Raw genomic sequence first — 14,043 nt, 5'->3', positions numbered from 1 at the left:
ATGACAATATTAATGCATCCATCCATTCATTATCTGTAGCCTCTTATCCTGTTCTACAGTGTCGCAGGCAAGCTGGAGCCTATCCCAGCTGACTATGGGCAAGAGGTGGGGCACACCCTGGACAAGTCGCCAGATCATCACAGCGCCGACACATAGAGACAAACAACCATTCACACTCACATTCACACCTACGGTCAATTTAGAGTCACCAGTTAACCTAACCTGCATGTCTTTGGACTGTGGGGGAAACCGGAGCACCCGGAGGAAACCCACGCGGACATGGGGAGAACATGCAAACTCCACACAGAAAGGTCCCTGTCTATCGGATGAAGGATGGGATGATGCGTAATGTGTGTAATCAAGTGAGAGCTATGCAACTTAAGCTCCTGCACAGGGCCCACATATCTCCCTCTCAACGTCATAAATTCTACCCTCATACATCCCCACTGTGCCCCAAGCACAAAATTGAAACTGGTAGTCTTACACATTGTTTGTGGCAATGTAGGAAAGTACAGCAGTTCTGGCAGGTCATAGGGCAGGAAATTAACAAGATTCTGTCTACTAATAGAAACAACAACCCCCTATATTTACTACTTGGCATATCTGATTTGTCCATCTCATCTCATCTCATTATCTCTAGCCGCTTTATCCTGTTCTACAGGGTCGCAGGCAAGCTGGAGCCTATCCCAGCTGACTACGGGCAAAAGGCGGGGTACACCCTGGACAAGTCACCAGGTCATCACAGGGCTGACACATAGACACAGACAACCATTCACACTCACATTCACACCTACGGTCAATTTAGAGTCACCAGTTAACCTAACCTGCATGTCTTTGGACTGTGGGGGAAACCGGAGCACCCGGAGGAAACCCACGTGGACACGGGGAGAACATGCAAACTCCGCACAGAAAGGCCCTCGCCGGCCACGGGGCTCGAACCCGGACCTTCTTGCTGTGAGGCGACAGCGCTAACCACTACACCACCGTGCCGCCCTGATTTGTCCATCTCTGACAAATTTAAAAGAAAACTTCACCAAATACTTGCTTTCTGTGCTAGAAAGTGTATTCTTCTGAATTGGATAACGGATAAAGTTCCATCCAAGGCTCAATGGCAAAGAGTGACACTTGAATACATTGCATTGGACTATTTAACTTGTGAACTAAATAGCAAAGATGATGTTTTCCGTAAAATATGGGAACCCTTCCTCTCTTATATTGGTTTGAATTTGTCTACCATTCTGGCAAGAGGGTTGGTTGTATAGCTCCAAGCACTCGATCTCATAAATGACACTTGGCCGCTTGGTTGATGTATTTTGTTTCTATGTACCTCTCTCTGATTATGTGGGTGTATCATGCATGGGCGTGTGCTTTCAATTTATTTTACTTCCTGTGTGTGTGTGTGTGTGTTATGTGTGCGCACGCATATCATGTGCATGTGCCTGTGTGTGCATATATACACACAATACATGTTACCTGCTTACTTATTTGTTTGTATTTGTTGTGAGAAGTGACTCCTGAACCTTTTTTTTCGCCTATATATAAATTCAAATTTTAGTGTGTATGTGAGCCAAATGTATGTTTGTTTGTTTTATCATATATGTTTTTGTTTTACTTGTTGAAAATTTAATAAACATATATTTTAAAAAAAGAAAGGCCCCTGTCGGCCACTGGGCTCAAACCCAGAACCTTCTTGCTATGGGGCGACAGTGTTAATCATTACACCACTGTGCCGCCAAATCCAAATACAGAGTGTGACAGAGTGCCTGTCACTGTGGTTGAGTATGTGCTCTGACGGCCGTACTAATGAGCCTGGCTCTTTGGTGCTGTGGTCAGGGTGCAGGTTTGGCATCCTGTAGACCTGGGTTCAAGGCAGGATAAGGTGACTGTTCTCTCGCTTTGCTACAGATGGTGTCAGAAGTGGGATGGCTTGCCATGAGGCCATTGGAGGTGTGAGCTGTATAAGGGACCCCCAGGATAGATGGCCCCTGTGGGACCCCAGAGATGGGTGAAGCATGAGTGGGTACCCTGGTATGGGAGAAGTATGGCTGAGGGATGCCTGTGTGCATGAAATGCATGGGTGTGCCTCCTGAAGAGGAGGGCAGTGTGACAGAGTGCCTGTCACTACAGTTGAGCATGTGCTCTGACAGCCATACCAATGAGCCTGGCTCTATGGTGTTGTGGTCAGGGTGTAGGTTTGGTATCCTGTAGACCAGGATAAGGTAACTGTTCTCTTGCTTTGCTACACAGATACAAATAATATTTGGAGCACTAAACAGATCCAGTTATAGATCGTGGCATTGTGTTATACCCCTACCATGTTCTACTCTAGGGGTGTAACACAATACCATGATCTATATTGTCTGTATCTGTTTAGTGCTCCAACTATTTGGTAGATTCAGATTTAAACTGAAGTGGAAGTGGCCTAAACAGGAATGTTTTTTTGTCTCATCTCATCTCATCTCATTATCTGTAGCCGCTTTATCCTGTTCTACAGGGTTGCAGGCAAGCTGGAGCCTATCCCAGCGGACTATGGGCGAAAGGCAGGGTACACCCTGGACAAGTCGCCAGGTCATCACAGGGCTGTTTTTTTGCTTGTCTCATCTCATCTCATTATCTCTAGCCGCTTTATCCTGTTCTACAGGGTCGCAGGCAAGCTGGAGCCTATCCCAGTGGACTATGGGCGAAAGGCAGGGTACACCCTGGACAAGTCGCCAGGTCATCACAGGGCTGTTTTTTTGTTTGTTTGTTAACTAAATATGAACCCTACCACCATGACCCCAGAAACACTGGAAAGCACTGGACTAAGACTCAGAGTTAGAAATGCAAGGACTGTCAGAATGATGCATGAATTCTGGCTCTGACAGTTCCTCAACCTCAGCTACATCACTCAAGTTCATAATTGGTTTCTGCTAGACATGTGTACTGGACTGTTTTTTTAATCCTGTGGATATTATTTTTGTTTATAGCTGCCAGCAAGATTTTCTAACAAATTTACCCTGACCAGGCAGTTCCTAAGGATGAAGTACAGTAGATGTATCTGATGACTTGTTTCATCATGAAATTTAAATCCTCCCATTTGCACAACTTTTTTGGTTTGCTCCACAGGATCCCAGTCTCAGTGCACACCTCTAATCTCAATCAGATGCCCTGTGAACCCTTCTAGTCTCCATTAAGAACACAATTTCTGTCCTTTCTGAATAATGTATTCGTATTCATATTTGGTTACACCCCATGTAGAACCTGTGAGTGCACAGTATTAAGTTTACTTAATGATTTTCTTCAAGATTTACCGTAACTTTCACTTGAAAATTAGGTTCCTTGCTCTGATTTATTTGGTGTAGCTTTAAAGTAGACAGCTTGTCCTCTTGGACTTGTACATCTTTTCACTCTGGCGCACCAATACTCCAGCATTTATAATTGCTTTCTTAATTCTTTGAATATTAATTTTTCCTTGATAAATCATTGAATAGTTTGAATAAATAATTGTATCCTGGACCTCACAAAACTTTTAGACACTCTTTTTTATATATGAATATACTTTTTTAGTTGCCTCAAAACTACTTAAATTGCCTAAATGACTTAAAGGAGATACGCAGAGCCATGGCCTCACTTTGTGTTTATAAATGCCTTGAGACCTCAAGAATGGCACAGGAATAGTTTTAAGCGTTAACAATAAATCTAATATAATAATTTTTATAATTAAAATGATTCATAGCGGTCTGAGTGAATGACCTTGACATCTGTGATGTCACCGCAGGAAGTCTATCGGTCTCATCGCCATTTCCGCTACACTAAAACACAGAGCTGACTGCAACTCCGATCCTCCATTTTGAGCTAATTTATCGCCATGCCACGTAGATGTGTTGCTGGAGGATGCAGCAACATGACAGAAGGTGGATTTACGTTGTATTCATGGCCCAAGAATGTTCAAACTGCAAAGATTTGGACGCGTTTTGCGAGAAGTTCACGGGCACATTGGGCGCCTATGAAGTGGTCTCTCCTCTGCTCTGCACATTTTACTGAAGACTCGTACGAGACCTCTGATCAAGCCCGTATTGAAAGAGGGTGCAGTACCAACAATTAAAGGAAAAGAAAACTACAAGTAAAGGAAAGCAAGTTCAGTTGCACCAGTTCTCCCGGAGTGTGAGCCGAGGGTTGTTGCTAAAACCTGGGACAGAACGGGACGTGACATATTATTGCTCAGGCAGTGACCTCCCCGTGGCTGTTGCTAAAACTGGTGATGTCCCGGGTTTTATTAATTGCCTGAGCCGAGCAGTAATGGTGGAGTACTCAGTATGAAGAAAATGGAGAATGAGTGGAACAGCCGTCTGATTTCTCCGCTGGATATGCTCGCCTCAGCAGTAATATCTTGCCCTTACGTGGAAGAAGTGAATGAACGGAAAACTGAACGAACAACTGAAAGTCAGATTGTTTCAAAACAATCGGCCACAAGGTCGGCCTTCAAGAAGCGAGAACACAGACAGGTAAGATGCGACTCTTATTTGGATACAAAACAACAAAAACAGCAACACTCGTTGTTTACCTGCATTTAGATTAATACATGTAACTTGTATTGTGTGTTGAAGTTACCGGTATAAGATTATTTAATTTGCTTCAGAATGTGATTGTCTCAGTTCATCTGATTATTTAGCCTTTTACGTTTTATCAGTGAAAATGCATGCATGTACATGTATAAGTTATAACACCTATCCTGTTTTAATGAGAGTCAACCCACAATCAATAAAGTCAAATCAGTCTTAGTTGAGCAAGTCGGTAACGGTATTTCTTACTTTCAGAATACATTTTTATTTATATGACTTTGGTCGATAGCTGTCAAAGGCCTCGGCCTTAAAACTGGTTCCTGCTGTGATGTTATGCACTCAGGGCTGGCTGGCTCAGCAGGGCAGCTCAAATGCCAACTTTGTGGCCGATTTTAACTCTCAAATATATATATATATATATATATATATATATATATATATATATATATATATATATATATATATATATCCCATTTATGCAGTGTACAAGAGTCAAGGATGGAGATACTATCCACTCAGAAATGTATTTAAAAATAAAGGTTCTGTGTATCTCCTTTAACATGGTACATTTTATGCGAATGAACTTGCTATCTAAATTTGCAGAAACAGTTTCAAAGTATAGCACTGAGGGAAAATCCTCTCTCCTATCATCTGAGCCTGTCAGAGTAGTTTGTGCTTAAATGGCCATAGTGTATGGCAGCAGCACTGCAGGAAGCCAGTATGGCCAATAATTCTTCACTGATTGTGTTCTGAGAGTTCAGTAATGAAGGCCTCGGCTACTCCGACTGGCCTGTCGGTGGAAACAGAAGAAAGAGGGTGAGATGAAATCCTGTGGGGAGATTTTTTTTTCTGCAAGATTGGTTCTTATCATCCAGCTCCTACTACTGTAGGTGAGGAGAAAGAATAAGGGAAAGAAAGGAAACAGTAGAGGGCTTAAGAAGAAAGATTATATGGGTGGTCAATATTTAATAGGCTGATCATTAATTGCAGGAACAGTAAACTATAGGATGGAATATGGACAAAGCATCTCGTAGCAAATGCAGTCTTATATTGGTATTGCCAAAAATTTTTAGAAGAATATATTGCTGTCATCGTGAATTATTTTTCCACTTAGGCTGCATGTTCATTAGTACCAAAATGTCTGATCTCTAGTAATTCAGGCTAGTGTTATTAAGAAAACCTTCAATCAATGAAACAATCTATTATTATATAAATAAAGGCATTGTAAGCCCATAAAACCACATTATGATGCTATACACTCACCGGACACTTTAATAGGAACTTGTTTTTGATTCTAAGATCCCTGCTCTTGGCTGCAGGACTGGAACCCAATGTGTTCTTCTGCTGTTGCATGCTGAGATGCTTTTCTGCTCACCACGATTGTAAAGAGTTGCTATGAGTTACTATATCCTTCCTGGCAGCTCCAACCAATCTGGCCATTTTCCTCTGACCTCTCTTATCAATAAGGCGTTTGTTTCCACCCACAGAACTGTTGCTCACTCAGTGTTTTTTGTTTTTCGCACCATTCTGTGTAAACTCTAGAGACTGCTGTGTGTGAAAACTCCAGGAGATCAGCCGGTTCTGAAATACTCAAACCAGTCCATCTGGCTCAAACCCACACCCATGCCACAGTGAAAGAAAGTCACACTTTGAGATCACAATTTTTTCCCGTTCTGATGTTTGAAGTGAACATTAACTGAAGCTCTTGATTTGTATCTGCATGATTTGATGCCTTGTGCTGCTGTCAAGGGATCGGCTGATTAGAGAACGGCATAGAACAGCAGGTGTGTGGTGTTCCTAATAAAGTGGCTGGCGAGTGTATGTTTCAGTGGAGTTTGTTAAGAGGACTGCGCTTAGCCTTCAATTAAAATGCTTTTTTTTATTTACAGCTGTCTCATGTTTTAAAAATCCTTTTCATTGTATCTCATTAATATTACATTTACAAACTGTATGTAAAGTGCCCTTCACAACCGATTTGTATAGTTGTAAAACATTATTAAAGCACTTAGAAATCAGTTGATTTCGCAGTTCTAGCCTACAATAAATAAACTTTACTTTGAAGATAATCCGTTTAACATGTCATGCTTGAAACATCCATCATAGATGATGAAATTCTCGTCCCACAAGATTCACTCAACCCTGCACTGCAAAAAATGATATTTTGTTAAGAGAAAATATCTTTAATATGGGTGAATTTATCTCATATTTCTTATGAGGGGATGGCATGGTGGTGTAGTGGTTAGTGCTGTCGCCTCACAGCAAGAAGGTCCGGGTTCGAGCCCTGTGGCCGGCGAGGGCCTTTCTGTGTGGAGTTTGCATGTTCTCCCCGTGTCCGCGTGGGTTTCCTCCGGGTGCTCCGGTTTCCCCCACAGTCCAAAGACATGCAGGTTAGGTTAACTGGTGACTCTAAATTGAGCGTAGGTGTGAATGTGAGTGTGAATGGTTGTCTGTGTCTATGTGCAGCCCTGTGATGACCTGGCGACTTGTCCAGGGTGTACCCCGCCTTTCGCCCGTAGTCAGCTGGGATAGGCTCCAGCTTGCCTGCGACCCTGTAGAACAGGATAAAGCAGCTAGAGATAATGAGATGAGATTATTACCTCGCCCAGGACAGAGTCCACCAGGGGGCGAGGTATTGTTTTCGGTGGGGTTTGTTTGTTTGTTTGTTTGTTTTTGTGAATGATATTACGGGAAAATGGCTGGACCAATCTTCATGAAACTTTCAGGATAGATGGGCATTGGTTTCAAATAGAACCTCCAACATTTTGGGGGTCATCCTGTCAAGGTTAAGGTTTTTGTGGCTACTACTTCATATAGAGGCGGTAGCTACTATGTCATCGTGCTGTAAGAGTGTAACAATCGTGAAGTACAGTGTGTTCTGATTGGCTGAGAGCAGTATGGTGTGTTCTGATTGGCTGAGAGCAGTAAGCAGTATAGTATGTTCTGATTGGCTGAGAGCAGCAGAGAATCAGAATCAGAACCATATTTATTTGCCAAGTATGTTCACACACAAGGTCGAAATCAAGATCAAGGTCACCAAAAAGGTCAAAATCGTTTTTTCGCGATATCTTCCTTCATATTCATTATACGTGCTACCGGACGAGGTTTGTTTTGCCTGGCAACACTTTTGTATTTATGTATTTATTCTCTACGACATCAATTGTTTCATTTCCATCCAAAAATCCAAACCTGTTCCTAAACAAGATACTCATCTTAAAATTTCATTTTGAAAGACTTTACAATGCAGTCATATTCCAGTTCTTGGATTCTTCTTGGATACATTACGTGCAGTACATTTTTTGGGACATACTCTATTCTCATACTGTATTCTCATAAAGTCTGCTGGCTGACTTTCAGTCCTGGATACAAAATCATTGGCAAAATAATAAATAAATAATAAAAAAAGAAGCACAGAAGAATAAAGTATCCCCCAGTGATGAAGTTTATGTGTTTAACTCATTTTCAGACCAAAACGCCAGAAGAACCTTATAACACTGAAGGCACAAAATGCTGCTTTGTCTCCATTTTGTGAGTGTAGTGTAAAATTACTGTCAGTTTATGGTGGTTGGCGTCTCTGAGGCAGATCCAATCTGTCCAGCTATGGAACAGAGAAAGAAAAATTAAAGAAATCCATTTAAATTTTTTTTTGATCGATAGTATTAGCCAGAGAGGTGGAACTAGGTATTACAGTGTTTCTTATTCCTTCATTTTTATTCAGTCTAATTACATTATAATTACATTTTACAGTTCTGATATAAGGGTGGTGTAGTGGTTCGCATTGTCGCCTCACAACAAGAAGGTTCTGAGTTCGAACCTGCCAGTCAACTGGGGCCTTTTTGTGTGCATGTTCTCCTCATGCATGTGTAGGTTTCCTCTGGGTGCTCCGGTTTCCTCCCACAGTCCAAAGACACGTGGATGACATCAACTGTCTACTCTAACTTGCTCATAGGTGTGAATGTGGTTGTGAATGATTGTCTGGCTCTCTGCGTTAGCCCTGTGATAGATTGGCAACCTGTCCAGGGTGAACGCCGTCTCTTGCCCAGTCTCAACTGGGATTGGCTCCAGCTTTCCCCCACGACCCTCAACGAATAAAAGGGATAGATAATGAGTACATGAATTCCTCCATAGCTTATTGTGAGATCAGGTTGCAACCTCAGTCATTCGTAATGCCTCAAAGGGAATTATCGCCAACAAAATCTAGTTATTGTCTGAGGTGAACTGTGCCTCAGAGGAATTAAAAGAAAAGCTGTAAGGTGTACTGTGGCTTTAATGTCACTTCATTATAAAAGTGTGCCAATTTGTTTAATCAGGGTTCAAAATTGCACACTATGGAAAAGTTGTTGATTATTGAGCTTTCACTCCTGTTTGTTTTACACTAGGGAAATATCACGATGCCTTTATTTGTGCGAGTTAAGCTGAAATCCCTTTGATGGTTCGAGAAAGCTAATAACTTCACTCTGTTTCGGCTTTCATTATTAATGCGGTCCGGAGTGTCTGAGATGCACAGGAGGCAAATGTTCCCTAAACTCTATATCAGATGATGCCAAGAATCAATCCATAACCTCTTTTAATGCACAGTGGTGATAAAAGTATCCCTCACTCAGGGGACATACTGTATAGTGTTTTTTTTTTTAAATGCCTGAAGACTTGACTCTTTCAAGAGCACTTAAATATTGATGTAGAAACACACTTAGCTGTGTGAGTGTATCTGTGTGTGTGTGTGTGTGTGTGTGTGTGTGTGTGTGTGTGTGTGTGTGTGTGTGTGTGTGTTATACTATGTGGTCGCCTTTTAGGGTGAACCAGTGTTTCTTGGTTTTATATATATGTATATAATTTATTCTATCCACATTCACTGGATATGATGAGCAATTGTGTGCTCTGATTGGCTACTCTACTACTAGGATATCAGCTCATATACCATGAATGGAGAAAAACAAAATGGCAGAGCGCATCAAGTCAAATATATCACTTTGTTATCAAGTATTTAAAAGAAACAGAAATAGCTAAAAGAATATCTTTTTTTTTGCCCCAATATCTCCTGTTCCACACTCCAGCCCAGTCAGTGGCAGTAATGCACCTTTAAGTTGGTTTGCCAACTGCCAAAAAAAGAAGAAAAGAAAATGGCGGATGGTGGAGCGTTTTGCTGAACCAACCAAGGGCACAGTAAAAACTCTACTCGAAAACCCCAAAAATACAAAAGAAAGCAACAAAATATGGAATAAAAGTATTGGATGGTAAGAACATATCTGGGTTTTTTTTCAAGAATTATTATTATCACATTTTTCACTAATTGTTACTGTCATTTTGCCGGTTTGTTTACATTCTAAGTAGAAATGATTTTGTCAGATGTTTTTTATAAAGTTTTTATTTATTGAATTTGGAAAAAAAGTTAAAATAAAAGTGCCTTGTTTCTCAAAATCCAGTGAATGTGGATAGAATAAAACAGTTATTCCACTCAATCTCATCATACATGGCTTATAGCCAACTCAGTGCTATGCACCTCATCAGCTATCAGCTCTCAATTTCATGGAATATCTGTGATATATATGAGAGAGAGAGAATGAGGATATTACATGGTGGTGTGACGATATGAAGTTTATCTTCGAGTGGTGAATATATATCATGAGTGAGCCAGGTGAACAAGTGAAATATTTTTCAACACGAGACGATAAACTTCATATCTTCAAGTCAGTCTGTAATATTCTTTTTATTATATAGACACATCCACAAAAAATATGCAAGTTAATCAAAAGAATTTAATTTTTTTTAACCAGTTCACCATTTTGACAACACGACATCAGCGAGAAAACAATGGAAGTGATGTCACCGATATCCTCACGAGTGACGATATTAGAAAATATGTCATCCAGATCTGTGATGTATTTTATATGAAAAAAAAGTTTTTCAACACGAGAAGATAAACTTCATATCTTCAAGCCAACATGCGATTTTCTTTTTATGGTATAGACACATTCACAAACAAAAAGTATGCAAGTTAATCAAAATGAATTTCCTTAGTTGTTGGTTTGGTTTTTTTTTTTGGCTTGATGCAGGCCAATAATTCGACCTTCTGAAATAGTAACATATTTTCTCTGAGCATGGGATACATCTTTCAACATGTTTGTTTAAGAAAGGTGAAGCTACTCACTGCATCAGCGCATGAAAATAATTGTTACCAGGTGAAGTACATTAATCACTGCAGTAATTATCCAGTCAAGGGCTCTTATGTATTTGCTTATTTCAATCCAAATGGAAACCTTTTTTTATTTTTTTGTCTGGGTGGTGTACTTGCAGTAAACCAGACTCTTGGATGGTTATTTCAGTTCCTTTTTTTTTCATTTTATCATTATATTCATCTTTATTTTTCATTTTATATTGTCTCTTGCTTTTTACATTATCTCCTTCTTTGGGCTGCATATCCCATCACTATTTATTTATTTATTTATTTATTTATTGGGGGGAGGGTTTAACCAGAGCTTTACCTCTGACTGTTACAAAGCACTGACACTGGAGACTCCTTCCAAAAATGTTAAATAATCTGTTATGTGGTGCATCCACCATGCACATCCCTGTGTAAGTTCATATAATAATAATGAAATAATTAACAGTGAGACCACCCATGATGGCGTAGCTCACTCTGGCCCCGTCTAGTCCAGAAAGAAAGATCTAAAATGGGCCACCTTTGCACATTAAATGTTGCAAGCTATATACACTATATACAAATTATATATAGAAGCTATATTCACCCTAGGAATACCGACCTATTTGCCAGAAAGAATCCAAAATGGCGAGGAATTGACCAAGAAGAAACAATTTTTGTTGAACTGCTCATTAAGGCTTAATTAGTCGATAACTTCATTAATAATTGTAATTAAGCAAATCTGGGTAGAAGTTATATGCACCCTAGGGACCCCTACCTTCATGCCAGAAAGAATCAAAATCTGTGAAGAACTGAGGGAGAAGAAGTGATTTGTGTGGAAACTGCTCGTTCAGGCTTAATTACTCCATATCTTCATTATTAAATGCAATTATGCAAATTTGAGTAGAAGCCATATGCATCACAGGCAGACCTACCTTCCTGCCAAAAAGAATAAAAATCCATGAAGAATTCAGAGAGAAGAAGCGATTTTCATGAAATGTGGACGATGCTGGATGGACAACTTATGACACGATTGCATAAACTCATCACCTGTAGGCCGGATGAGCTAAAAATCAAATATTAATCTTGTAATGGAGATATTATCAGAGCTGCTGTTATAGAAAATTAATCAACACTGCCTTTTGGTCAGAATCAGAAAGTTCAACAGGACTGAAGTGTAACCTAACTTATATAACTGCAGAAACTCAGGATTTGGCTTGGGAAATATAATTTGACAGAAATATGATTCATTTTTCAGAAATGAAAATAGAAAAACATTTTGTTTACTCTGCTGTTTGTCGTCTATCAATATCTGACCGAAAAGATCATATTTTATCCATCTGGCAGAAGCTGGTAATTCATCATCTGTATTGGACGAGACACATTGCCGCCTCCAACACCTCCATACTTCTGTTGACTGTTGGTACAAAGTGTTTCTGCAGACTTATATAAAGAACACACTGTTTGAAGTTTAAAAACAGATATATTAAATGAAGAGAAACACACACACACACACACAGTACTATAATGTGCAATGCTGTTGCCCTCACTATGAGTCATTTAATCACTTTCTCTCTAAATAGACCCATTCATTCATTATTCATTCAATTCCCTTCTGTTTTTTGTCACCCTCCTCTTCATCCTCCTTAGTTTACTTGAGAAAAAATTGGCTTACTGTACTACAGCACCACTACCTACCAAAGTAACAACTAACAGCCATAAAGATGTCTTGTTCAAACAGATTCAGTGCCTTTGAGTTGTGGGATGTTTCTTAAAATAACTGACATTCTAGTAAGACCACTGAAGACCTGAAATAATTACACTCATCACAGCCTGAAATCATAAACAGGTTATGACAAGTGTAATATATAAAACATATTTGGCTTTATGATATTGTAACCTACTGTACTGTGTGAGCTCGAAAATTTGATTTCATATCTCGAAAGTTTAGTGATTATTGGAAAAAAAGTAGGCCATCACTAAATCACTGTTTATTACAAATCCACCCAGTAGGCAATTTGCTATTTTTTTTCACAGGGGGATGGCCCAATGGGAGCGCCCCCTGGGCCTCATACCACCAACCAACACAAACGTGTCTAAAATGTACACCTCCCAAAGGGCAACGTTAGAGGATGCCTTAACCATAACTGCGACATTTCTAATTGTGTAATTCCATTTTACCCAGGTATCTTCTGTCTCTCCCTATGACAAGTGTTATTTTATAACTGTATATTAAAGTAATGAGTAAATACACCTTTACATTTTATGCAATGGATTGAGCTTATTCAGGTAATTATAGTATGTAGGTTAAAATATTTCGGGTGGAAAGTAATTAGAGACAGCCTTATTTAAAATAGGATTTTTTTGGAAAAGACAAATGAAAACATAGACAAGAGCTTAAAAAAAAGCAAAAATTAATGTGTGTCGAGATCAAGATTTATTCATTCATTCATTCATTTTGGGCAAAAAAAAAGCTGTGGTATTACTCATCCTTTTTTTATCCTTCGTTGTAATTATACCAACACAAGGGCTGTAGAGTATAACACAACAAAGCAAAAGACAATAGACAAAGACCGTAGTGCATAGATATAAATAAAAGATATGTGTAATAAACAAAGGGAAGAGGTAGATTTTTAAAGCGCAAGCTATATTTGAGCAAGAAATAATAAATCCTTAAGTGATTTATACAGCATAGGTGATTTGTAGTATATACAGTACCAGTCAAAAGTTTGTACACTTGTACTCATTCATAGGTTTTCTATATTTTGATTATTTCTACCAGTGGCGAACCGTTACTATTAGAGCTGGGACTTGAGCTCAGCCAAAACTTAGCCAGACACCAAAAAAACAACAGGGCAAAGGAGTTTGTAAGGGATTAGCGGCAGGCTGCCAGGTCACTCTGTTGTGTGTAGTTGTCTATGTCGATTTTAAAAGTAACTAAGTAAATTACAGAGGGAAATGAAGAATACTTAAGTGTGAGTGAAAAATACTATAGCGAGCGTGCAACATGGAAGAAAAGTCTGGAGACAGAAATCTTACTTTCTCGGTTGTTAGCCTGTGCTACTTGCTCTTGATAGATAGCACTGGCTTGACCACTTTATTAGCATTCGCTAACACTACCGATGAAAGACTCACGGTTAAGCTCACGTTGGGCTTCGAGAAGGCCGAGTGCAGTAAATTTTTGGTCCCTCCCACTATAAATCAAAATCTGATTGGTTAATTCATCTGTCACTTCCTACATAAACATACACTGCCATGGCCTTCTGTCCCTGCAATGAAGTCCTAACCAATGAGTGAGCAGCTCTAAACTCTTCTCAGACTAGAGACAACAAACAAAAAAAATCTCATTGGATAACTGTTTTAATG

This window comes from Neoarius graeffei, chromosome 22 (assembly GCF_027579695.1).
Source record: "Neoarius graeffei isolate fNeoGra1 chromosome 22, fNeoGra1.pri, whole genome shotgun sequence".
NCBI classification, from domain to species: Eukaryota; Metazoa; Chordata; class Actinopteri; order Siluriformes; family Ariidae; genus Neoarius; species Neoarius graeffei.
The sequence above is the reverse complement of the archived record's forward strand: the minus strand, read 5'-3'. Positions refer to the sequence as shown.